The sequence below is a fragment of the Delphinus delphis genome, chromosome 17, assembly GCF_949987515.2.
Source record: "Delphinus delphis chromosome 17, mDelDel1.2, whole genome shotgun sequence".
In the NCBI taxonomy this organism is placed as follows: Eukaryota; Metazoa; Chordata; class Mammalia; order Artiodactyla; family Delphinidae; genus Delphinus; species Delphinus delphis.
Genome location: NC_082699.1, coordinates 13,038,775 through 13,063,618, shown reverse-complemented (window position 1 = coordinate 13,063,618; position 24,844 = coordinate 13,038,775). Strand labels below are relative to the sequence as shown.

The following is a 24,844-nucleotide window of genomic DNA, read 5'->3' as shown; positions in this document are numbered from 1 at the left end:
TTTACTCAGCAATATTTTAGGAACCTGAATTGGACACAAGCACTGTATTTGGGATTAAGACCAAGTTATTATTTTGTTTTTTATTTTTAGTAGTTCTCCTTTGAGACTAAAATGCTACATTTTACTTCAGTTGTAAGATGATAAAATATTTATTGGAAGAATGAATGAGTTGAGGGGCTTCCCTGGTGGCGCAGTCGTTAAGAATCTGCCTGCCAACGCAGGGGACACGGGTTCGAGCCCTGATCCAGAAAGATCCCACATGCCATGGAGCAACTAAGCCCGTGCGCCACAAATACTGAGCCTGCACTCTAGAGCCCGTGAGCCACAACTACTGAGCCTGTATGCTAAAACTACTGAAGCCCATGTGCCTACAGCCAGTGTTCCACAACAAGAGAGGCCACCACAATGAGAAGCCTGTGCACCGCAATGAAGAGTAGCCCCCACTTGCCACAACTAGAGAAAGCCCGCGTGCAGCAATGAAGACCCAACACAGCCAAAAATAAAAATAAATAAATTTATAAAAAAAAAATGAGTTGAATATTGGATCACTTCTGAATCTTGAGACGCAAGAGGAAAATGATTGTTTTTTTACATGCTAATGTTTCAAAAATAGACAAACTTTAAAGCTGTGAGGGATTGATATTGCAAATACCTGAGAAACAAAGGATTGTTACAGGTTACTGCCTGTATACTCATAAAACTACTTGTAGTTTTTATTTATGTTATAATCAATATCCCTTATATAATGATGTTACCAGAAGGTTTCTCCTTGTGTTTCAAACCAACAGAAAATTAGCTTAAGAACTTGTAAGATCATTAACTCTTTACCTGTGAAATTGTTTATCTACTTTTCCCCTACTAGGCTATAAACTTATTGAGTACTGTGGACTGTATCTTGTTCATTTCTGTATGCCCAGCAATTATAGCCCCCGGCAAATAGTAAATACTCAACAAATACTTATTATATTACCATATCTTACCTATTTAAAATATTTTTCACATTTTAGTATCTCTACAGTTGGGATGCATCTTACAATTGATAATGGCTTAAGTCACTGTCAGCCAGGTTTGAAAATCTTCAACTGATACCTCTTGGTAAAATCAAGGGAGCATTAAATTTACAACATGTTAGATTTGATGAAGAATTATTAAAAGGTTATCTTCCTAGAGTTGTTTATTATGATACTGATTCAGACATATTTTATAAAGGGATGTCATATGACATTAAATATCCTTTTACAATTTTACATCCTCATAAATTACATAGTTTAACTCAAAATCTATATCATCATTTTCTTTTTTTTTTTTGCTGCTTATTCATTCAAATAAAAATATATAACTCGGGACTTCCCTGGCGGTCCAGTTGTTAAGACCCCATGCTTCCAGCGCAGGGGCTGTGGGTTTGCCCCCTGGTTGGGGAACTAACATCCCACATGCCACACAGCATGGCCAAAAAATGTATATATATACACACACACACACATATATATATACCAAATATATATAAATCAAAATATATATTATATATATATATATCTACAAATGGAGTACATCATTTTAACCAAGTTGATTACCTTTATCCTACCACGTAATTGAGAAATGGGCCCTTCAGAGAGTTTGTTGTCCTTTTATTCATTCTTTTATAATTTACTCATAAGTATTAATATGTTTCACATTAATTTGTGTTTTCTGTTAACCCAGTTATTATATGTTGAGTATACATAGCGAGTAACACATTCTGCTAAAAGCCATGGTCATGGGGGCAGGGAGAAGGGGCAGTTATATTTCTATCCCCATGCCATCTGAGGCCCTTAAGCCACAGGCAAAGCCTCCATAAGCAATTCACATTTGTCTAAGTGAAGCAACCGTCACAACATTGTGACAAAGCCACAAATCTCGTCTATTCTCTTTGTGAATTTCAATGTACTTATATGCATGTGCTGTCTTGCTTCTCTAATTCTCCACTTGTAAGCTTGGTTGTTTTAAAAGCTAGGGGGAAACGATTTCATTATAAACTGCATAACCACATTTGTTTAATTTGAAAGGATTTGGAAGAAAGGAAACTAAGAGGCATTTTTTTAAACAGTGTGTTTGTATGGCATGAATGAAGTATACAGATGAATGAAAGAAAAAAAAGTCTGATTTTTTAAAGTAACAATCTGCTTATTATAGCAGATGATGAGAAATGCCGACTGAAATTCTTCACTGGACCATTTCATCAGCTCCAGTCATGACAGGCGTTCACATAATCCCAGTGATCTGTAGAGGTACATCAAGGCAACTCCTTATATTATGCATAAAAAGATTAAATGTACCCACTCTTCTCCAATTTTTTAAATAAAATATAAGTTTGTTTCATGTTAAGTTGCATGCCAAATATGGGGATATAGGTTATTTTCAGGTAAGGGCCCAAGTGGTCTTTGCAAGTAGTTGATACAATCTGAGGCATTTATCCCAGAGAAATGAAAACATACCTTTACACAAAAGCCTGTACACCAATGTTCACAGCAGCTGTATTCATAATAGCCTGAGACTGTTGGGGAAAAAAAAAAAAAACAAGGTTCTTCAACAGTTGAATGATTAAACAAATTCTGATACATCCATAGCATGGAATGCTACACAGCAATAAAAAGGAACTAACTATCGACACATGTAACTATCTGGATGTATTTTAAGGGAATTATGCTGAGTGAAAATAAAAAATCTCATAAGGTTATATACTGTGTTGTTCCACTTACATAACATTCTTGAAATAACAGAATTATAGAAGTGGAGAACATATTAGTGGTTTCCAAGGGTTAGGGATGGGGGGGCTATAAAGGGACAGCATGACAGAGCTCTGTGGTGATGGAACAGTTCTGCATCCTAATTGTGGGCGTGTTTACACAGATCTACACACGTGATAAAGTTGCATAGAACTACAGACACACACACAGATACACACTGATCCTCTGAAAACTTGGTGAAATATGAATTATCCTGGTTGTGATACTGTACTATAGTAATCCAAGATGCTGCCATTGGGGGAAACTAGGTGAAGGGTACATATGACCTCCCTGTTCATTTATTTGCTACTTCTTGTGAATCTATAATTATTTCAAAACTAAAAGTTTTTAAAAATTATCCTACACAGACAAGTGGGACTATATCAAACCAAAAAGCTTCTGCACGGCAAAAGAAACAACACAGTGAAAGGCAACCTACAGAATGGGAGAAAATATCTGCAAAATATCAGATATATCCGATAAAGGCTTAATATTCAAAATACATAAGGAACTCCTACAACTCGATAGCAAAAACAAACCAAAAAATTAAAAACTGAAATAAAGATAACTCAATTGAAAAATGAATAAGGAACCGAAGAGGCATTTCTCCAAAGGAGATACGCAAATGACCAGCAGGAGTATGAAAAGGCGCTCAACACCACTAATCATCAGGCAAATGCAATCAAAACCACAATGAGATGCCACCTCACACCTGTCAGAATGGCTATTATCAAACAGACAAGAAAGAACAAGTGTTGGTGAGGGTGTGGAGAAAAGAGAACCCTTGTGCACTGTTGGTGGGAACGTAAGTTGATGCAGCCACTATGGAGAACAGTATGGAGGTTTCTCCAAAAACTAAAAATAGACCTACCATGTGATCCAGCTTCCCACTTCTGGGTATTTATCTGAAAGAATTGAAATCAGGATATGAAAGAGATATTTGCACTTCCATATTCATTGCAGCACTATTCACAATAGTCAAGAGGTGGAAACAACCTAAATGGTCACTGATGGGGAAATGGATAAAGAAAATGTGATATATATGTAGAATGGAATATTATTCGGCTATATAAAAGGAAATCCTGCCCTTTGGAACAACATGGATGTACCTGGAGAAGATTATGCTAAGTGAAATAAGCCACTCACAGAAACATAAATACTGCATGATTCCACTTATGTATGAGGTATTTAAAATAGTCAAATTCATAGGAGCAAAGTTGCATGGTGGTTGCCAGAGGCTAGTGGGGGGAAGGGGAAATGGGAGCGGTGGTTTGCTGTTCAATGGCTCCAGAGCTTCAGTCATGCCAGGTAGAAAAGTTGTAGAGATCTACTGTATAATATGCTTACAGCTAACAGTAAGCTTCTTAAGAGGGTAGATACTTTGTTATGTTTTTTTACCAGAGTAAGAAAACATTATTCTACAGTTACCCTGTGATGAAGGTTTACTGTCTCCCTGAGAACGTTTGAAGTGCATTTTTGGTTTCCTGTCCTTCTACCACCTGTGAAATACTTCTCTTGACCTGACCTACCTGTCCCCAACCAATAACTGTGCACGAATTGTGGCAGATAAAACACATTATGACCTTGTGTCATCAAGTAACCCAAAGACTGAAGTAGAACGGCATTAATAGAATGCACGAGCTTGTGTGGGAGGACAGGGTGAGGCCAGAATAATAGAATAATAATATTCTATTATTAATGGAATAACAATAATAATAGAGGGAGGAGGAAATTTCTGAAGGTGACAAATGAAAAAGAGGAGAGAAACCGTTTCAAGTTGTACATTCCTGATTCTCCCTGAAATTTCCATTCTTCTAGGGTTCCCTTTCCTTTGATATCCAGATACAATGACTCAGGCCCAGGTATAATTCCCTGCAGAGCGTTTCTGAGAGTTCCCAGGGAGGTATGCCTGCCTCATGCCCCCCTCCATCTAAACTGACTTACTCCTAATTATTTTTGGCCATCGTCACCACCTTTCCATGATGCAAAATTGTATAAGCCAGTTCTCTGGTTCTATTTTAAGACTGTCATAAAGGAATTATGGTTCAGAAAAGGACATTTTAATTTGATCCAATCAGTGGAGTTTATCTCGAATCCACTGGATTCACCATGTCACAGGAATTCTTTACCACTTACTACCATCAATCTCTCCTCAGCAAAAATATGTCATTGGACCCCAGTCTACATCTGGTCTGTGTGCAGAGTCTGTTCCAGAACAGAGAAAGGAAGGGAAGCTTTGATTTTTTTTTTCATGGATTTCTGTGCTCCCATAAGGTGTTATTTGCCCAAACCCACATAAATTCTAAATAATCTTCCATGGGTTATTCCCTGTTTTACAGAGAAGTGACCAACCTCTCTGTTGTATGCTAACACCATTAAAATTGAAATTAAATTTTTAAAGTATTTTCTTAAAACTTTTGTTCTAGATTATGGTTTCCAACAGTAAATTAGGGTCTATGGTCTTTCAAAACCTTACCTATAAATTTCCAATTCTGGTGCCAATGCTAAGTCCCCTCTAAAAGGGAGAGCCAGCAAACTGGGCCATAGTGCCCACTGCCCGTCCTCCAGGCAGCTCCATACATGGACACACACCCCATCGGGAATGCTGGGCAGCCCCTGTCCTTAATCTCTAATAACCTCAAGACTTCAGGCAAATGAAGAGCATTTACTCTGGTAGAAAGTTTGGTAATTCCTTTCTGAAATATGAGTAAGATTGCCTGGGCTTCATAATCTTTCAAAGTCTCTTTTCACTTCTTTCTCTCCTCTTCCTTCCTCTTGCTTCTTTCCTCTTTTCTTCCTTTTGCTCCTCAGAAAACCATCTGCATTTTTAGATAAATAAAGCAATGTGTTTCTGATTATTATCTGTAGGCACAAGTATTATTGCTCTAAAATTTTTAAAGCCTTGTTGAATAAATTTTTTGTTTTTCACAAAATTTTCTTAACATTATGCTCCACGTTGCCTCCACTCTGTCACTTTCCTTTGCCTTTTCAGAATTATATTAGTCTCAGTATTACTGACTACATCTTAAATACCATGGAATTAAATATTTTTATTTGTCATATAGAACATTTTTAATATTAAAAACTCATTATGGGTATGATTTTAATCAAGTACCATCTCACAGATATTCTCCCTTTCTTTATTCTTTGGTTGTTATCTTTGTAATAAGAAAAATAATATGCCCTAATCTAGAATAAAGATCTGGTAACTTTGTTGTTAAACATTTCCCTGAGTACTGTAGAGAATATATAATAAGGAACAGTCTGAACCTTTAAAATTCTGTTTATTTTCCTTCCTTTTAAAACATAACCTAAGAGTGGAACAACCATGTATTATTAATTTGCAAACTAATATATGGTCACTCAGTAAATATTGTTAATTCCATTAATTACTAACGGAGAACTCAATTTTTAAAGACTATGTAAGACTCCATAATTTTTTACTTGTTAAAAGTATAGAAAGTTAAAATGTTATAATATCTTTTTCAGTTTAATATATATTTAAGCACCTAGCGTGAGCCAGGAATGTGCTTAGAATGAATGGGGTGTAGTTCCTGTAGAACTTGGCCACCAGCATCACCCAGGAACTTGTTAAAAATGTAAATCCTCCAACCCCTCCCCAGATCTACTGAATCAGGAACTCTGGGAGTGAGATTCACAAGTTCTTCAAGGTGATTCTGATTAACAATAAAGTTTGAGAACCCCTGGTCCACAAGAAACAAAAACAATTTCTACGTAGTGTTCAAAGTGCCATGTTAAATGTGTCCACAAAGCACTCTGGAGAAAGGAAGAAACAGCATTTAACTGCCTGGGAAAATTCAGGAAGAGAGACCCAACCTTGGGGGTGAGTAGGATATTATTGTTTAATTCAATAAATCTTTATTGAACACATACTATCCTTGTCACTCTGCCAGACTGAGAAAGTTTAACAAACAGTAGTTCAATAAGAGTCATTGAGCCACAGCTCAGAGGCAGATTTACCAGGTAGCTAACCAAGCTGAAGCTTCAGGCTTCCACAGTTGTCTGGGCCCCTTCCAATGCCCTGTCTCTGTTTTCTTAATTATACAAAATTATGAGAATGCATAACTGTATACTCTTTTTCTTACATCAGACCCCCAAATTGTATAAGCCTCTGGTCCCCCACAAAACCTGGATCTATCTCACACTTGCTACATTTGGGGTAGAAGAGAAATAGTGAAGAAGGAAGTAGGACATTCCAGCAAAGGAAACATTAAATGCCAGGGGATGGAGGCAAAGAGTGACAAGTCTGTCAGCGACTGGGGGAAGGTGATGCTGAACAGGTGCATTACCAGGGGCCTGGGCTGCACTGCCAAGGGATTTGGACTTGATCTTCTGTGCCATAGATAACGTTAGAGATCTTTCAGTAGGTGTCTGCATTTAACAAAGGTAACTGTAGCAACTGTAGAAGGAAACAGATTGATGAAGGGAGAGACTCGACCAGGGACATCAGTCAGCAGCATAATGAAATCAACCAGGAGGGAAATGTTGAAGGTGCAGGTTCAGGCAATGGAAGTGAATTTGAGGGCCATTTCAAAAAGACAGTCCAGCGGGGGACTGATTGGAAGGTAGACCAGGAAGAGGCATTAAAGGTGACTTTTAGATTTACAGTTTGAGTGGTTTGGGTGCCTTATAATGTGGACAATAAACCTCTCAACTCAAAGAAAAGTCTGAGAGGAGCAGTGGGTTTCACGGAGAAAAGAATGTGCTCCGTTTTCAATAAGCACAGCTTGTCTACATTATGCTTCTCTCGTTATGAAATACGTATATATAATTCTAATCAACTGCTTTCTGAAAAGAAAGAAAAATCATTTAGACATGGCCCAGTGTTTTATAGTTTTACAATATCACTATTCTAAAAATTATATTCTGTGGTCATTAGATAACTAGTTCTTTCCAAAAAGCATGGGATTTAAGTACATAAGCAAAAGTCTATCTTGCTGATAAAATATGAATCAAGCAGCCTTTAAAGTAATTTAGCACCACCTTTGATGGCTAGGAAAAATCGTTCTAAAATATGTGCAAATAGGATGAAAAGGTCCATTTATATTATTAAGTGGAAGGTAGCAAAATAGGTAAAGGGGAGAAGTAGCACTAAGCTCTGCTTGGATCCGGGGGAGGTTGGGGGTTAATGGAAGACGGTTTAAAGTTCCATTTCAGAGAGAGACATGACAGAGCAGTGAATTATATTTGCAATCCACATCAAAGGACACTAAACAGATTTGGTGCCTTGATAAAATCATACGGATTAGACATTCAGCAAAGCATAAAGCAGCATGATGTCTCAAGGAAAAGGTAATCTAAGTACCCCTAAAGGACTGTTCACTGAGATTATTCAGAAAGAGTCACCTCCTCGAGGATGAGGGACATCTGTTTTTGCATGAGCTTTGCAGTGCCTTTTAGACTTCATGACTTATTCATGGCCATTTAGCGGGAAAGCCACTGCCAGGGCACCCCACTCCTAATTTATACTCCGTTTTCTGGGCTGTGGCACTGCTAAACACGACAGAAAGAAGCAGTGGATGCTCCTGAGTTGCCATGCAAGTCCTCAGGCCAGCTTAATATTGATCAAAGAGCTCCTTGCTGTGAATTAAGAATTGATACATCCTGACCACATTTCTACTCTTAGGATTAGAAGTATTTCTCTCTTTTCCTGGATTTATCTTAAACCTGGTTAAAGTTAATTCCCTTGGTTCTCTGAATTTTTTTATGACTCTGCAGGCTAAAGGCAATTTTAGATATTCTTACAGTAACCACCTGCTCAGTTGGCAAATGGCCAGGAATTTTAAAAAACAATAGTGGAGAGAGGGGGAAAGAAAGTTGTTGTTTAATGGGTAGAGATGTTCTACAGACCTGTTTCCTAGTGTGATTGTACTTAACCCTACAGAACTGTGTGCACTTAAAAATGATGAAGATAGTTTAAAAAAATAATAGAGTAAAAATTGTCATTCTTATCATACATTATGCCACAAGAAGCCCCAGGCCCTTATTGAGTACCTCAGAGCTTCAAGATCGTCCAAAGAAATCCACCTTTCTTTCCACACTTGTTTTTGTACAGAGTTCCAGGTGTGATTCTTGGAGCTTTAACTATCTGTCAAACAAAAATTGGGCAGCATATTTCATCTGACAGGCGTAGGCTCTGAAGCTGGGTTAAAAGAAAAATTGTATATCTGCCACTTGTAACAAGTTGCAATTTGTAAACCAAACCCCTTGATGTGGTGCCAGAAAGCAGCGCTTAATGATTCCAAACTCGGAGCCAAAACCTGCCCATTCTCCAGTAGTCCTCTTCATGGAGACCAAGACATAAAAGATTTCAAACAGCACATAGATAGGTGATCGTTTCTATTTTGTTTAAGAATATAGGTGTTTTTGCTATAGTGCAATATATGCATTCCATAAAACCTTGCATTCTACAAAATGATATACTAAAAATAACAGGGCTTTTGAGAAAATTAGTGACAGACCATTCAAACCTATGCAACTTTATATACAGAATACTAACAAAAACAAGAAAATAAAATACTAGCATGATTTAAAAGGTATGTTAAATTCCTAAGGAACAAATACTACATAGTTGATATAGGTATGGTAAATATAGGTATTTATTGCAGGAAATAACAGTGGCTTGATGGAAAGGGGTGACAGGAGGGTTGAGGCTACTGAGCTTCAATAGTGACAAGGATAATATTCAGAAGGATCAGGGAAAACCAAACAAAGGGTACTTTCACGGCAAAGCAGTGGCCAAGCTGAGCCAAGTGTGAGAATATGGGGTGAATGGGTTTTGAACTGTCCCGAGTTCCTCTGTGCCTTGCTGTGTTGCTCTGCCGAGTACACTTTATATTCAGCTCCTATTCCTTGTCAGAGTAAGACATTAATGCACTGGGAAAATCATATAGGAGCCAATGCAAATTCAGTATTATTTTGACATTACCCTGCATTACTGCTATAGACTGAATGTTTGTATGCCCCCCAAATTCATATGTTGAAACCTAATCCCCAAAGTGATGGTATTAGAAGGTAGGGCTTTGAGGAAGTGATTGTCATGAGGGTGAAGCCCTCAGGCATGGGATTAGTGAACTTGCCCAGAACACTCCCTTGCCCCTTCCACCACATGAGAACACAGCAAGAAGTCTATGAGGGCTTCCCTGGTGGCGCAGCGGTTGAGAGTCCGCCTGCCGATGCAGGGGACACGGGTTCGTGCCCCGGTCTGGGAAGATCCTGCATGCCGCAGAGCAGCTGGGCCCGTGAGCCATGGCCGCTGAGCCTGCACGTCCAGAGCCTGTGCTCCGCAACGGGAGAGGCCACAACAGTGAGAGGCCCGCGTACCGCAAAAAAAAGGGCTATGAACCAGGAAGCAGGCTCTCACCAGACACCTAATGTGCTGGCACCTTGATCTTGGACTTCCCAGCTTCCAGAATTGTGAGAAATAAATTCCTGTTGTTTATAAGGCACCCAATCTATTATAGCAGCCAAAACTGACTAAGACAGTTACCAATCATGTTGAAACTACTTTGAATTATGGAAATGCACATTATGCCAGAACAGACTGTGTCTGCATTTGAACATTTTCTGAAAATGCAGATAACGTGTAGATTTGACTCAGGACAAACTGAGAGTGGACTTGGTTCCTAACCCTGCATCAACAGCTGTATGCAAGTCCTTTTCTGCAGCCAAACAAATGAGTTTTCCTCTAAAACTGGTGCAAGACGTAACCTTTCTCCAAGAGTCACTGCAAATGAGTAGCTGATTAAGTGCTACTAAGGGTTTCTTGATGTACAAAGTAAACAGAGAAAATGTCAAGAGTCTTCAAAACTATAGTTAAATTTGGTGTTGTCATGAATGCCTACTTGAAAGAACAGTCCTAACAGGACTTTCATAAAGCATGGTCCTCAGAACAATTACTTCAGAATTGCCTAGTGCCCTTGTTGAAAAGTCAGATTCCCTTGGGCCAACCCAGGACCCTTGAAATTAGGATTTCTGGTAGTAGGTCCCAAGAATCTTCATTTTGTCAAGATATCCATGAGGCTGATAAGTCGAATGCGCTCTCAAGTTTGAAAAGGCAGTAGTATAATGGTTGCTTGCCAGATAATGCAACTGGACATAGTAGATAATAGCTGTTTAACAGTGTATTTTTCAAAGCATGTATTACTTAGAATCTGATACATCCTTATGACAGGCACTGGATAGGAGGCGGCATTGCAGGAAAGACTTAGGCTAGTGCTACCTGATACTGTTAGGGAATATTATACCTGAGACGTGATCTTCAGTGTGTACCTATTCCCTGACAGGGCATTCAGGGCTTCAAGTCTTTAATCCATTTTGAGTTGATTTTTGTGTATGATATAAAATAATGGTCGTTTCATTCTTTTGCATGTGGCTGTCCAGTCTTCCAGCACTATTTATTGAAGAGACTATCTTTCCCCATTGTACATTCTTGGCTCCTTTGTTGTAAATTAATTGACCACATATGCATAGATTTATTTCTAGGCTCTCTATTCTGTTCCATTAATCTATGTGTCTGTTTTTATGCCAATTACACAGTTTTATTACTATCTCTTTATAATATAGTTTGAAATCAGAAAGTGTGATGCCTCTAAATTTGTTCTTCTTTCTCAAGATTGCTTTTGCTCTTTTAAGTGTTTTGTGGTTCCATACAAATTTTAGGATGGTTTGCTCTATAAGAAAATTGCTATTGGAATTTCCATAGGGATTGCATTGAATCTGTAGATTGCTTTGGGTAGTAAGTACATGTAAACAATATTAATTCTTCCAATCTATGAGCACAGAATATCTTTCCATTTATTTGTGTTTTCTTCAGATTCTTTCCTCAGTGTCTCTTTAGTTTTCAGTATACAGGTCTTTCATCTCCTTGGTCAAATTTATTTCTATTTATTTTGTTCTTTTTGATGCAGTTGTAAATGGAATTGTTTTCTTAATTTCTCTTTCTGATAGTTCATTGTTAGTGTATAGAAACACAATTGATCTTTGTATCCTATAACTTTTCTGAGCTAGGTTATCAGTTCTAACAGGCGTTTGGTGGTATCTTTAGGGTTTTCTATATATAATCTCATGTCATCTGTAAATGGAGATAGTTTCCTCTCTGATTTGGGTGGGTGCCTTTTATTTCTTTTTCTTACCTAAATATAACTTTTTAATATTGGCCAGAGTCATGCAAATGAAACTATCACTTTAGGAATGAATGTTCTTAGTAGTATAAAAACTTAATCAATTGAACATTTGGAAATTTTTAATCCTTTAAAAAATTAACAGTTGTCTTCAATCTGAAAGAATTATACTTGGCTGTCAGCGTGTCTAATCTTCCTAATTCTTTCCCTTCGTACTGCTACAGCCATTTTCATTTCCCAGGCAAGTGATCTGACACCAGGATAGAGGCGTGGCAGTGAGGTTGTAAGGGCAAGCAGTCGCTCTTACCTCCCATTTCATTCAGGATATACACAATTATGAGACAATGTTTTTTGTTTCAGCCAAACGAAAAATAAGATTAACAAAAGCACCATTTCTATTACTATCAAAAGAAAATCTTACCTAAATGAAGCCCAATTCCTATTGGGCCTAGAATAAGTCATTGTTGAGCTAGAAAGAGCACCCAGAAGAGCTAGCACTTACATTTACAAATACATATCTAAAACATCTAATTATTAAATCCAATATGCTCAGTCTCAAAAACTTCCAAATGCCCCTGTACCTGGTTCCTATAAATACCCTTCTTTCCTCACTAATGAATTTAGAAAAAGATCAATAAAAGATGAATTTTATGATACTATTTGGTGACCACCAGTTATAGGAAGGAGAGCAATAAATTATGAATGTAACAACAACACTTGTAGTCCAGAATAGCTGATGGGAGCATACATTTACTTAAAGGGATGAAAATGGGATATGGTTATGCACAATCCCAAAGCCAGTGAGCTCATTTGTCAAATATTAGGTGACCATATTTGTGAGGGTTTATTTCTGGGCTCTTGATTCTGTTCCATTGGTCTATGTATCTTTTTTATGCCAGCACCATACTGTTTTGATTACTATAGCTTTGTAATATAGCTTGAAATCAGGACATGTGATGCCTCCGGTTTTGCTCTTCTTTCTCAAAATTGCTTTGGCTATTTGTGGTGTTTTGTGGTTCCACACAAATTTTAGGGTGGGCTGTTCTATTTCTGTGAAAAATGCCATTGGAATTTTGATAGGGATTACATTGTATCTACAGAAGGTTTGTGTGGTATGAACATTTTAACAATATTAATGGATGTTTTTCCATGTGTGTCATCTTCAATTTCTTTCTTCAGAGAATTGGCAGTTTTCAGTCTACAAATCTTATACTTCCTTAGTTAAATTTATTCCTAAGTGTTTTTATTATTTGAAACACTGTAAACAGAATTGTTTTCTTAATTTTTGTTTCCTATAGTTCATTGTTAGTGTATAGAATTCAACTGATTTTTATATATTTATTTTCTATCCTGCAACTTTACTGAATTTATTATTTCTAACAGGTTTTTGGTAAGGTCTTTAGGAAATGCTCTATATAAGAGTATATCATCTGCAAACAAACACAGTTTTACTTCTTCCTTTCCAATTTGAATGCCTTTTATTTCTTTTTATTGACTGGTTGCTCTGGCTTGTACTATTTTGAAAAGGAGTGGTGAGAATTTGTCTTGTTTTTGATCTTAGAAGAAAAGTTTTCAGCTTTTTGCTGTTGAGTGTGATGTTGGCTGTGGGTTTGTCATATATGGCCTTTATTGTGTTGAGGTACATTCTATACCCAATTTGTTGAGCATTTTTATCATGAAAGGATGTTGTCTTTTGTCAAATACTTTTTCTGCATCTATTGAGATTATCATTTGATTTTTATTTTTTACTCTATTAATGTGGTGTATCTCATTAATTGATTTGTATATGTTGAGCCATCCTTGAATTCCAGGGTTAAATTCCACTTGACCATAGTGTATGATCCTCTTAATGTCCTGTTGAATTCAGTTTGCTAATATTTTGTTGAGAAGTTTTACATCTGTATTCATCAGGGATATTGACCTGTAGTTTTCTTTTCTTGTGGCATCAGTGTAATGTTGGCCTCATAAAATTAGTTTTAAATTTTTTCAGAGTTTGAGAAAGGTAAGTGTTAAGTCTTCTTTAAATGTTTGATAGAATTAACCAGCGAAACCATCTCATTCTGGGTTTTTCTATGTTGGGAGGTTTTTGATTACTGATTCAATTTCCTTACTAGCTATTGGTCTGTTCAGATTTTCTATTTCTTCATGATTCAGTCTTGGTAGGTTGTATGTTTCTAGGAATATATCTGTTTCTCATAGGTTGTCCAATTTTTTGGTGTATAATTGTTCATAGGAGTCCCTTATGATCCTTTGTATTGGTTGTATTAGTTGTAAAATGTCTGAATTTACTTATATGAGTAAGTAAAATAAAGTCTTTTCTCTAGTCTAAAAAAACTATTTAGACTTCTTTTTTTCTTAGTGTACCTAAAGTTTTGTAAATTTTACTTATCTTTTTTAGAAAAAAACTTCTCAGTTTCATTAATCTTAGCTATTGTTTTTCTGGTCTCTCATTTATTTTTCACTCTGGTCATTATTTCCTTTCTTCTGCTTACTTTGGGCTTAGTATTTTCTTCTTTTTCTAGTTCCTTGAGTTGCAAAGTTGTTTGAGATCTTTTTTCTTAATGCAGGCATTTATCAATTTAAATTTCTATATTGCAAATGCTTGTAGCATCCCATAGGTTTTGATATATTGTGTTTCCATCTTTGTTTGTTTGAAGATACTTTAAAATACCTTTTGATCTCCTCTTTGACTCTTTGGCTCTTCAGGATTGTGTTGTTTAATTTCCACACTTGTGAGTTTTCCAGTTATCCTTCTGGTATTGATTTCTAGTTTCATATCACTGTGTTCAGACAAGATGTTTGGTATGATTTCAATCTTCTTAAATTTGCTAAGACTTGTTTTGGGGCATCATCTATCTTGGAGAATATTCCGTGTGCACTGGAGAAGAATGTGTATTCTGCTGCTGTTGAATGAAATATCTGTTAGGTCCATTTGGTCTAAAGTATGGTTTAAGTCCCATGTTTGATTGTTGATTTTCTGTCTGGATGATATAGCCATCATTGAAAGTGGAATATTGAAATCTCTTACTATTATTGTATTTTTGACTACATAGTCTCCCTTCAGATTCATTTGTATTTGCTTAATATATTTAGATCTGATAATATGCATATATATTTATAAATGCTATAACTTCTTGATGAATTGACCCCTTACCATTATATAATGACGTTGTCTCGGTTACCATTTTTAATTTAAAGTCTATTTTGTCTGACTATAAGTATAGGTACCCCGAATCTCTTGTTTTTAACTTTCATGGAATATCTTTTTCCGTCCCTTCCCATGAGTTATATGTGTCCTTAAGCTGACGTGAGTCTCTTGTAGGCAGAATATAGTTGGTTCTTGTTTTGTATCCTTCACTTACTTCATGTCTTTTGATTGGAGAATTCAACACATTTACATTTTGAGTAATTATTAATATATAAGGACTTATTAATGCCAACTTAAATATTTTTATGGCTATTTTGTGGTTCCTTTATTCTTTTCTTTCTCTCTTGGTGCCTTCTTATGTGAATTGATGATTTTTCCATAGTGGTTTTTTTTTTATTTCCTTCTCTTTATCTCTTGTGAATGTATTGTAGTTTTTGTTTTGTGGTTACTGTGAGACTTATATAAGACACTAAATACAGCCTAGTTACTCTGATAACAATTCAACTTCAATAACATACAAAAACTACCCTTTTACTCCCTGTTTTTATGTTTTTGATGTCACAATTTACATCTTTTTATATTCTGTATCCATTAACAAACTGTAGCTATAGCCCTTTTTAATGCATTTTTCCTTTAACCTTTACCCTAGAGTTAAGTAGTTAACATGCCACTATATTACAGTATTAGAGCATTCTGAATATGACTATAAGCTTACCTTTATCATTGCTGTTGTATGTGTTCATGTTTCTAATTATCATCCTTTCATTTCAGCTTGAAGAACTCCTTTCAGCATTTCTTGTAAGGCAAGTTTATTGATGATGAATTCCCTCAGCTTTTGTTTATTAGGGAAAGTCTTTATTTGGCCTTCATTTCTGAAGGACAACTTTGCTGGGTAGAGTATTCTTGGTTGACAGTTCCTTTCTTTCAGCACTTTGAATATAACATCCCATTCTCCTCTGATCTGCAAGTTCTCTGCCACTGATAGCCTAATGGGGATTCCCTTTGATGAGAGAATTTTTTCTCTCTTGCTGCCAAAATTCTGTCTTTGATTTTAGTTTTCTTACAATGTGTTTTGGAGAAGAACTTCTTGGATTGAAATTTTGGCATGACCTATTCGCTTCATGAACTTCGATGTCCAAATTTCTCCATAGGTTTGGGATGTTCTCAGCCATTATTCTTTAAATAAGCTTTCTTCCCCTTTTTCTCTCTCATCTCCTTCTGGGACTCCAGTGATGTGTTCATTATTTCTTTTTTATGGTGTCCCATAAGTCCTATAGGCTTTTTTTTTTTTTTTTTGCTCTTCTAAGTGGATAATTTCAGATGACCCGTTTGTAGCTCACTGATTCTCTCTTCAGTTTGTGCAAATCTAATGTTAAAACTCTCTGTTCTTTAGTTCAGTCATTGTATTCTTCAGCTCCAAATTTTGTTTGGTTCTTTTTTGTTTTCTACTTTACTAAACTTCTCATTTTGTTCTTGTATTGTTTTTTCTGATGTCGTTAAATTGTGATCTTTTGTAGCTCTCTAAGCATTTTTAGAATAATTGTTTTGAATTCTTTGTCAGGCAATTCCTGAATCTCCATTTCCTTGGGGCCAGTTACTGGAGGTTTACTATATTCCTTTGGTGGAGTCATGATTCCCTAATTCTTTGTGATCCCTGTAGGCTTGCGTAAGTATCTGCACATTTGAAGGAGCAGTCACTTCTTCCAGATTTTGTGGACTGACTTCCCTAAGGGAAGATTTTCACCTGCAGGTGGGGGCATGCTGTGATGCTAGGGTCTTATGGTACAGGGTGCAACTGTGGGGACATGTAGTGGTCCCAGGTCCAGGGGTGTATGATGGCTCTTTAGCTCAGACCACTGAGGTCCAAAGCATCAACAACTGTGTGGTCCTTTGCAAACACTTGTGGGGGGTTCATGGCAGCTGCAAGGGCTGTTGGGGTCCTTGGCAGCTCCTCCAGGTCCAATGGCTATAGATCAGGGCAAGCAGAATTGGTGACCAGAGCAGGTGGTATGCACACACTCAGCTGTGGGGACCGACTGCAGGTCCCTGTGTAGTAGCAGGGGCTGGATGCAGATATACTTGTAGTAATAGGGGCCAAGACAGGCAGCAAGGGTCAGGGTTAACCATGAGCTTACTGGAAACTACAGGAGCCCTGGTTGTTGGTGTGCCCTCCCATCACTACACAATCTCCGCCTGGGTGTGTGCACTGCAGTGAGGCTGGTGACAGGGCTGGGCGAGGCAGGTGTGCAGCTGGAGAAGCTAACTACAGGTGAGCATCATGGTGCAGGCCAGTGACAGAAGACAGGGCCTGAGCTGGACCCACAGGCAGTTGCAGGGGCCCTGGCTGTGAGCATACTCTCCTCTGGCTATACAATCTCCCTCAAGGTGGGCACGCTGCAGTGGAGCTTGGTAATGAGCATCAGTTCAGTTGCATGCAAGTGCCCAGCTGGAGGGGCAGCCCTGAGTACGTGCACAGTAGTGGGGGTCAGCCACAGGGGTCAAAGCAGGTCAAATGTTTGTACTTGCACAGCCACAGAGGCCTGACTGGCTGCTGGTACAGTTCCCAGGCTCTGCCAAGATTGGAGGTAGGGGGTAGGGAGAGGGGGAACTCAGACAGCTGGCATCAGCAAATATGAATACCTTTGGGGCAAAAGCTGATGAAATGTGCAGGAGGTCTGTGGCAGCTGTGTTGGCCATTGGTTCCTTCTTCAGTGGCAATTCCTACTCATTTTCTCTTTAAAGAGGTCACTGTGAACCATGATCTACTCCCACTACATGGCTGCTATCAGTAGCCCGTGCTTTTCTTCCTTGTTCCTAGCCCGTGCTATACGTTTCAGCTTTGCCAGGCTGGGTAAGATGTAACTGGAGCAGGGCCTCCGTGTAGGGCCCCAAAGACCGCAGAAGCTGGTTGCTTCCCTTGCTCTTCCTTTCCTACCGAGGGGAATGCTTTCTAACTGGGATGTTCCCTCTTGGTACTGAGCAATGCTCATTTGGGGAATGGGATGATGCAGGCAAAATGAAGCTGTCTTTTCTTCTTGTGCAGTTATTCTCCGGGTTTTTTGTTCCACTGTGTTGCTGAAACTTAAGTAGACTCCAAATTTCACCCAGAGCTGTTTGTATTCGTGGATATCTAATTGTTGATCTTTGTTGGAGGATGGGGGCTGGGGTCTCCTATGTCACCATTTTGGTGACATCACCTATACCTACTAATCTATAACCTGCTTTTTCACTTAATGTTATTTTTGTGAAGATATTTCAAGGCTGAGCAAAACACATTTACATTGATGTGTGTGTATATATTTACTTTGATATTATATCTATAAATGCTGCTAATCTCTGAATTTTCATGGTTTACCTGTATTGACTCTCTTGCCTTCTCTGTATACAGTGATTTGTGAATAACGACAGTCTTGTTTCTTTGGGTTTTAGCCTTTTTTTTTTTTTCTTTATTCTCTTGTTGGCAGTGACCCTCAGTATGAGAATCTGTGGAACTGGCATTAAAATACATTTACTTTGTTTCTGACTTTTTTTTTTTTTAACATCTTTATTGGGGTATAATTGCTTTACAATGGTGTGTTGGTTTCTGCTTTATAACAAAGTGAATCAGTTATACATATACATATGTTCCCATATCTCATCCCTCTTGTGTCTCCCTCCCTCCCATCCTCCCTGTCCCACCCCTCCAGGCGGTCACAAAGCACCAAGCTGATCTCCCTGTGCTATGAGGCTGCTTCCCACTAGCTATCTACCTTATGTTTGGTAGTGTATATATGTCCATGCCTCTCTCTCGCTTTGTCACAGCTCACCCTTCTCCCTCCCCATATCCTCAAGTCCGTTCTCTAGTAGGTCTGTGTCTTTATTCCTGTCTTACCCCTAGGTTCTTCATGACATTTTCTTAAATTCCATATATATGTGTTAGCATACAGTATTTGTCTTTCTCTTTCTGACTTACTTCACTCTGTATGACAGACTCTAGGTCTATCCACCTCATTACAAATAGCTTAATTTCATTTCTTTTTATGGCTGAGTAATATTCCATTGTATATATGTGCCACATCTTCTTTATCCATTCATCCGATGATGGGCACTTAGGTTGTTTCCATCTCTGGGCTATTGTAAATAGAGCTGCAATGAACATTTTGGTACATGACTCTTTTTGAATTATGGTTTTCTCAGGGTATATGCCCAGTAGTGGGATTGCTAGGTCATATGGTAGTTCTGTTTGTAGTTTTTTAAGGAACCTCCATATTGTTCTCCATAGGGGCTGTACCAATTCACATTCTCACCAGCAGTGCAAGAGTGTTCCCTTTTCTCCACACCCTCTCCAGCATTTGTTTCTAGATTTTTTGCTGATGGCCATTCTGACTGGTGTCAGATGATATCTCATTGTAGTTTTGATTTGCATTTCTCTAATGATTAATGATGTTGAGCATCCTTTCATGTGTTTGTTGGCAGTCTGTTGTTTCTGACTTTAAAATGAATGCTTCTAACACTACTCTTGTATACAGATGCTTGCTGAAGATTTTTGGTAGATACTCTTTAATAGCCTAAGGAAGTACACTTTTTCAGTACTAATTTCTATGGATACTTTTTTTTTCTGAGTGTATTGATATGATCATACGACTTCTTTAATACATTACTATTAATATGATGAAATACACTAATAATGTTAAACTAATAATTGCATTCAGTAATGATGTTAATACCTTTTTCCTATATTTAGTTTGCTAACATACATTGCTAGGGTTGGCACGTTCATAAGTAAGATTGGCTTATAATCGTTTTCCTCAGGTTATCACTTTCTCGCTGCTAATATTGGTCATTTGAACCTTCATTCTTTTGTTCTTAAGCAGATGTGCTAATAATTTTTCTATTTTGAATGTTTCAAAGACCAATTTTTGGTTTTCTTGATCCTCACCATTACTTTTTTTTCCATTTTATCAATTTATCCTCTTTTTATTATACCCTGTATTCTATAATTTTTTGTGTATTACTATTTTTCTAACTTCTTGATTTAGACATATGACCCATCAATTTCTCATCTTTATTCTTCTGTAACAGGATCATTTAAGGTCATAAATTCCTCTCTTAGAAATGCTCTATTTAGTTTTGATTTGGTCCTAATTTTACTACAGTGTCTTCTTTAACCCACAAGTTATTTAAAGTCTGTTTTTTAATTTCTAAATGTAGATATATTTTGTCATTGATTTCTAAATTTAATTACATTCTCTGACATTTGTTAAAACTTATTTTGTAGCCTGGTATTGAGTTAATTTTCAAAAAATTTCTAAGTGTGCTTGGGAAGCAAATCTGATCTTTTGGTTACTGAGATATAATGGAAGATTTATAATTTAAAATCCTGATGATATTGTCCATTTTTGCCATATATATTTTGATACTGTTTTATTGGATACACTCAGATTGTAGTATTTATATCTTCCTGGTATATTGAGCATTTTATCAGTATAGATGGATGTGCATATGTACATACATATGTATATAGATACAGATAGACGTATTTTTATATTTGTACACTATATATAGTGATATACATATTACTATATTATCCCCAAAAGTGGTTTTGCCCTAAATGCTTTGCTATTAATATAGTTCTACCAGCTTTTCTTTCTTTAGTATTTGTATGGTATATATCTTTTTCCATTCTTTTGTTTTCGTTGTTTTTATTTTATGTCTCTTGTAACCAGTACTGAGGAGAATACTTTCTATTATTCAATATTCATGCTCTTTTTAAACTGGTGAATGTAATCGTTTTTAATTAACTATATTTACTGACGTATTTTCTTATTTCTTTTTTGAAACTGTTTTTTTCTGATGCCTTTTTCTGTGTTTTTGTAGACACGTTCCCTCCCTTGAAGCTCCTTTACCTTTCCCCTGTTAATAACGTAATTGTCTTAAATATTCCATCTGTATGCAGTGATAACCACATCAAAGTATCTCATCTTCAGAAATTCCAAGAGCCCTTCATTTCCTTTCTTTTTCAGGAAATTGCTCTAGCCGTTCTTTTAGATACTATGAAGATATTCAGTTGAATAATCCTGCCATGTGTTGACTATATTGGCTTTTACTTACAGCGGATACCTCACTCATGTGTTTTATAATTTTTTTTCACGAGCTCTTCTTCAACAAGGTTTCAGAATCTCAGTTTTATGAGATTTTATGCTAGAATCTCAGTTCCAGCTCCAAACTTTGGGCCCCAGATCTCAACCTTATTCCCTGTATGGTTGTGACAGATTCCCACAATTCTGAACCTGAATTACCATTATAACCCATGTGCACACAGCCCTAACTGGCATTCTCTTCTTTATTTTAGGCTACTGGGAATTTCCCTTATGTTTGGAGGGGAGCCCCACTCTACTTTTAAAGGAATGTTAATTATATTTTATTCAGTATTTTCTAGTTGTCTTGCAGCAGAAGAGCGTTGAAGTTTTCTAGTTCTCTCTATTGCTGGAAATGTTAAGTCCTGTGGCTCCTTGGTCGTTAGCGTAAACTGTCTAAAAGCTTTTAGATCTTTTCTTTATTCCTGGTATTCTGAAATTTTATGATGTAATTTGGCGTGGGTCTATTCATTGTGCTTTCAGTAACCCCTTTTAATCTGGAAATTCATGTTTTTCAGTTCTGAAAATTCTTGTATAAATGATCTGATAATGTTCTCCCTTCTACTCTGTCTTTATGACTCTCATTCATCAGATGTTGGACTTATGATTTAATTTCTTTTCTTACATTTTCTCTATTTGCCATCTTTTTACCATTTTGTGCTTCATCTTGGGAAATTTTCTCAACTTTGTTTTCTAATTATTCTATTGGATTATAAATTTCTGCTCTTTTTTATTCTCTAATTGTTCCTTTTTTAAAGCATTTTGCTACCAGGCCCTGCCTCAGGGGGACGCTGCCGGGTCACCAGGCTGCTAACCTGGGGAGCAGGTTAGCACCTCGCACTAATAGGCTAGAGGGAGGACCCCAAAATGGAGTTTGCCAGCAGCCGTGTCCTTGTGGTACCATGAGCTTCCCAAAATGGCTGCCATCAGTATCTATGTCCCCAGGGGGAGTCTCAGTCACACTGGCCTTCAAAGCCAGACAGTCTGGGGCTCATCTTCCTTTGCAGGAGCCCAGTGTGAGGCTCGGACCCCTTGTTCCTTGGGAAGAACCCCTGCAATCGTGATTTTCCTCCTGGCTGTGGGCCATCTACCCAGGGCTGCAGTCTTGACTATTACTGCATCTCCATCCCTCCTACCGTCTTGTTGTGGTTCCTTCTTTTTTTTTTTTTTTTTTGGCAGTATGCGGCCCTCTCACTGCTGTGGCCTCTCCCGTTGCGGAGCACAGGCTCCGGAGGCGCAGGCCCAGCGGCCATGGCTCACGGGCCTAGCCGCTCCGCAGCACGTGGGATCCTCCCGGACCGGGGCACGAACCCGTGTCCCCTGCATTGGCAGGTGGACTCTCAACCACTGCGCCAGCAGGGAAGCCCCGTGGTTCCTTCTTTATACCTTTAGTTGTGGCAAATCTTTCTGCTAGTCTTCAGGTCATTCTCATCTGTAGCTGCTCAGTAAATAGTTGTAATTATGGTGTGCTCTTGGGAGGGGGTGAGCTCTAGGTCTTCCTACTCCACCATGTTGGCCACCCATATGCTTTTCAGATAACAGTAAGAGCAAAGTTAATAGCTTTCAAGCTGTCACTGTGTGCCAGACTCTCTGCTATGTGTTTTACTTCTAATATTCCAGTTAATCTTAAAAACAAAAAACCTGTGGGTAGGTTTTAAAATGATCTTCACAGTACAGATGAGGAATCTAAGGCTCAGAAATGTTAAAACCTCAAAGTCACGCAGTCAGTCCTGCAGAGCTAGCATTCCAGCCCAGAGCCGTTGGATTCCCAAGTCCGTGCTGTTGACCTTTACAATAAACTGCCTCCATCTCTTGAATAGATCTGGCTGTGACTCAGTCATATAAGGAAAGGAATGCATGGGAACAACCACCAGCTTCCAAGGCTCTGCAGAGGAGCATCCTTTCCTTGGAAGATCAGATGGCTGTTTGCAGTGAAGACCTGAGACGGTTGGCAAACAGCCTTAGGCCATCCTGACCAGGCCGGTGATACTTTGTCATCATAATCCAGGGTCACCCAATCCAGGGTCAGTTCAGAATCACTTCATCCAGATGGGATCAGGCTCTGCATAAATGATTGATGGTAACCTGCCCATGGTGGGCTGATTAGAACTTTGAAATACCTGCATATATAATTCTTAGGGCAAGAAACCCCTAACAGGACAGACCAGGATGTGAGACCCACCAAACCAGACTGTCTCAAACACTAAGTCAGGAAGTTGGAAGGTGCTTCGTATTCTGAGATAGTCTCAGGAAATCCTGGAGACACTTACCCAGCCAGCGATTATGGGCACTGGAGTTAGGCATATCCTGTGTCACCGTTTGGTAGCTGTGCATCCTTGGGAAAGTGACTTGACTTCTATGAACCTGAGTCTAGAAACGTCTATAAAGTGTGTGGTACTTTACAAATCTCACGTGAGTATTACTGTCCCCTATATCTTGATACAGGCATCTGCCTGCCACCCAGACTGAAATAGCCATGTTACTTATCCAAGCACCCCTTCCCTAAAATATTACTGGAGAACACATTTTAATTTACTTTTCTAATATCAAAACAAAATACAGTTCCTGATTTTTGCAAATTCTTTTTTGTTGGTTTCTTTTAGACCAACTGTTTTCTGATGACGTTTCCTAGGAAGCCTTCTCCAGGTCAGGCCATAGGGTCTGTTTCTTCCATGGACTTTTCCTATGGGGAAGTTACTCTCTTCTGTGGGATGAGGATTCTTATTTTAGCATATGCCCCAGAAAACAACACTTACAGACTCATCACCAGAGTGGTTGTTCAGATATTTCAGGTTCCTGTGGCTCTCCACCCTCTAAATAGAGCACTGCTTCCTCATCTCCACAGGTACTAGGTGATACACCTTAAGATCAAAATCTGTCTCTGTAATGGGTTTAGAGGCAAAGATGATTAAAGGATTAGAAAATCTAACGTGTAGAGAAAAGCTCTTTATCTCACAAGGGCAAGAAATCAGCCATTCCTCACTGAAGAATGGAACAAGAAAAAATGAAAAGTGTGCTGCGGTGTAACGGATTAAGAAAATGTCTGACAATCTTGTTAAATGTGGATGAGAGTTAAATTAGGATAGTGTCAACTCTCCTCTTTGGGAAACATGAAAGATATGGCTTAGATGCATCAAATGGGGACAGTTGGGTCCAGTCCTAGATGTATCCTTGCCCAAGGGCCGACAGATGGATCAAATGACCTCTCAGCATCCCTCCCAGCCCCACACTTCCGTTGTGCTATGCTTGTTGGATTAGCATGTTAGTTGAGTCAGAGCTGCCCTTGCAAGTTAGCTTCTTGAAAGAAAAACAGGTAAATTCATTGTCCCCAAAATAAAGGCCTCTCTACCCTGTTGCAGATGAAATTATACCACCAGGGGTGTACTTCCTTCAGTCCCGAAATCTTTTCAGTCTTCTAGAGTTCTCTAACAGAATGTGGACACTGACACCTAAGTAAAGATGAAGTAACTAAACTTTATCAGATAAGGTCTTAGCAGAGATCAAGATCCTGCAGACCAAGACAAGACACGCAGGAAGAGGGAGTCCCAAATAGGAGACGTAGGCGTGACTGCAAAGGCAAACTGTGCCGTATTGAACATGTAGCTCTTGGCTCGTGCAGAAGATGGGGCTGTCCTCCATCCCCACCGAATTCAGTCATTCTTTCAATGCCAG

At 38.2% G+C, this 24,844-nt stretch overlaps 1 protein-coding gene across 1 annotated transcript in view; it reads left to right on the top strand.

The window, feature by feature from the left end:
• CPA6 (carboxypeptidase A6) overlaps positions 1-24,844 on the top strand; it is a 263,083-nt gene that overhangs the window by 150,585 nt on the left and 87,654 nt on the right. The gene's annotated exons all lie outside the window — the stretch shown is intronic.